This window comes from Sturnira hondurensis, unplaced genomic scaffold (genome assembly GCF_014824575.4).
Source record: "Sturnira hondurensis isolate 20B ecotype Veracruz unplaced genomic scaffold, ASM1482457v3 Scaffold0023817, whole genome shotgun sequence".
Classification (NCBI taxonomy): Eukaryota; Metazoa; Chordata; class Mammalia; order Chiroptera; family Phyllostomidae; genus Sturnira; species Sturnira hondurensis.
The window spans coordinates 10,230,635-10,233,755 of NW_028096448.1; the positions used below are offsets into that span (position 1 = coordinate 10,230,635).

General features: G+C 47.4%; 1 pseudogene; it reads right to left on the minus strand.

Annotated features, from left to right (window-relative positions):
• Nucleotides 1-1,396: 1,396 nt before the first annotated feature.
• On the minus strand, nucleotides 1,397-1,971 carry LOC118981201 (60S ribosomal protein L29-like; annotated as a pseudogene).
• Nucleotides 1,972-3,121: the final 1,150 nt, after the last annotated feature.

Genomic DNA, 3,121 nt, shown 5'->3' on the forward strand with positions numbered 1-3,121 from the left:
TGCATTTGAGTTTGCTCTAAGATGTTAGGGGAGGAAGGAAGGCAACCAGTGATAATCAAAGGGGAAGAAAGATCAGTGTAGGACCCGGTGACATTTGAGGCTAAGTTTTGGAGCTGTTGCAAGAGTTATTGCTGCTTGCAACTGTTTGGCCTGGCTGCATGTCAGAGCCATTAACTTCAGAATAACAGAGCCTTTAAAAGAATGTACTCTTTTAGAAAACTCCTCATTAATTTAATTTATGGAAGGGGAGAAGAGTTAGGGAGCAAAGAGCTGGGAATCATGGGGTTTCAAGAGTGCCTGGACTTTAGGTTAGGGAACACACACACACACACACACACACACGCGCGCGAGCGCATGCTGTGAATGCTGGATTACATGAAGAAATAAAAAAGTCCCCAGCACGGCCCCTGGTGTTCCCAGAGGGTCTGTCTTGCTCGAGACGGAGCTGCCTCCTCAGCGAAGGCTTTAGGAACTCAGTCCCTAACGTGGATCCCAGCTGGGAAATGCTCAACTCTCATTAAGCTTCGGTTTGTTTTGATTCTCTTCCAGACTTGTGGTTGAAGGGCTTTGTGTATACAGTCTTTGGCTAACAACTTTTCCCACAGTCAGGAGCATGCACCTCAGCAGTGTCCGTCCTTACCTGCAAGGCTTTGGCCACTGTCTCCGAGGAAATGGCAGACTTGTGTACATGCAGGCCTCTCTTTCTGGTCCCTGACACGGCCTTCCCCACATTTGGAGGATGGAGGGAACAAAGCCATCATTACTAACAGAAGAATGGGAAAAGACAGTGGTGTCTGGGTCCACGTAGCCACGAAGCCATGAGAACATGCCAGGATTAGCCATTTCTCTTTCCCTTAACTGTGTTTTGCCCTGTACTCTTCTGCCAGTATGGAAGAGGGTAGGTAGGGTAACCTGGATGGAGACAACATTTTTAAATGTAAATTTAACCATTGAAAATACTTGCTGAGCCTACCTACTATTTGTCATGGGTTAAGATCCAAAGGAAGAAAGGATGTCATCATACCAAGTCATTGGAAGGCAGTGATGTTGTTGCCATGGTGCTGTGTATACAGAAGGATAGCAGAGGAAAAACACACTGTCAGCCCAGTGTGTGTCCTGTGGAGGCCAAGGGAAACCAGTTAGGAAGTTGCATTTTGGCTGAGAATTACAAAGTGGATAAATGTTTGCAAGGTTTTGGAGTACAAGTGGGATCTTCATGTAGAAGGAATATGGCGGAAAGTGGTAGGGAGAATGGAGGGATGTGTCCCCAAGTAGTTCACTATTTCTATAAGTCATTCATTTGTTCACATAATACATATTTATGGTACATCATCTTTGTACCGAGTGCTGTGTACAGTGCCAAAAATAAAACTGGTGAACAAGCTAGATGTTTTTTGACCCTGCCTCAAGTTTATTTGCACAAACACCACAGGAGGACCCCAGCCCTGGGGCACACCAGTCCTTCTGTCCTCATATCGACAGGCAGAGGCCTCTACTATGGAGCCTTCACAGGGGCCTGGGCACCTTTGGGAACCTGAGACTAAGCCTGAGCTGGAGCCTAAGCCACAGATGCATTTGCAGCCTGAGGCTTGGTTTGGGCCTTTGGCCAGCAGAGCCGGAAACCCTTGGCGATGCAGGCACAGCATGTTTCCCGAGCTTGGGGTGAGCAATGTAAGTAAGTCCACTGAGCTTATGGCTGCTGCCCTTTTGGATCTTGAGCTTGACCTCTTTGGGCTTGACCAGAGCCTTGATAGCCTCAGCATGTGTGCTCATGGCCTTGGTATTGTTGGCCTGCATCTTCTTTAGGCCCTTCTTGTTGTGCTTCTTGGAAAAGCACATGTTCCTCAGGAACTTGGGGTCTACCCCCTTGAGAGATTCATCTCTTTGTGATTGGGGCCTCTTAATGCCATTTCCGTGCCATTTTTGGGACTGGTTATGTGTGGTGTGGTTCTTGCACTTGGCCATCTCTGTACCCAAGCTCGTGGCTCTTGAAACGCCTGGGGCGGGGAGAGCCAAGCTAGACATTTAATACAGGTTTGTGATGGATTTGGTGTGGGAGGAGGTTGTAAGGTGCCTGACATGTACAACTAGATTGGTAGAGGTCCACATACCAAGGAGGAGGGCCGAGTTTGGAGGAGGGCCAAGGGTGGGCATGGTGCGGGTGGCAGATGATGAAGCAGGTTGGCTAAACTTCCTTGCCATCTAAAGGAGATGTGAAGTGGGTGGTTGGGTTTACAGCTTTGGAGTTCGGAGCAGGGGTCTGAGTGGGGAATAGAAACTTGAGGAGATAAAGTATATAGATCGTAATTGATACTGTGGGTGAGACTGACTAGTCAAAGAGCAGAGAATAAGAAAGAAAGAAGTCCTATGGGCCAGGGTCACTAAACCACACCATTTCATGGCCAGGTAGAGGGTATGAGCTCATAAAGGCCACTGAGAATAAGGAACAGAAAGTGTGGTAAGAAAACCAGGAGAGTGTGTTTAGATAAATGTCAAGGGAAGATCGTGTTAGGGAGGAGAGACCCAACTGCAGCTAGAAGATGAGGAAAGTCGAATATCTACTGGACTGAGAGACATGGAGGTCACTGTTGCTCTGATTAGAGTCGTTTCTGTGGGGTGATAGGTGTGGAAGGTAGATTGAGTGATGAGGCAGGCTTTTGCTCTGGGGCTGTTGTGGAAATTCATGTGACAGTTTTTTGGGGTCATGGGTGGTTGGAGGACACTGCTGGCATTTAGTGAGGGGGCCCAGTGCGCTGGTATCTTGCAATGCACACAGGTCAGCGTGAGGAGCTGTGCTGTGTGAAACGTGATCCTCATAGGTCTCAACCGACCTTTACCTGCGGTTCAAAGCAAAACCTCTTTGAAGTATTTGAGCTGGAACCTGACTTTGCTTTACATATAGGCGCAAAGTATTTGTGGTTAGGATTTTCCAGGAATAAAACTAATTTGTAAGTAGGAGGAAGATTATACATTGCTTTATGTGGATCTTTACTAAGTTTTGTTCACAGTTTGGGAAACTCATGTCATCAGTGGTCATATCCACTTGTGGAACCTGAGGTGTCAGTGAAAATGCTGCTGATCAGTGTTTGTAGCTGTTGTGTTCACGGTGATCCTGTACGCA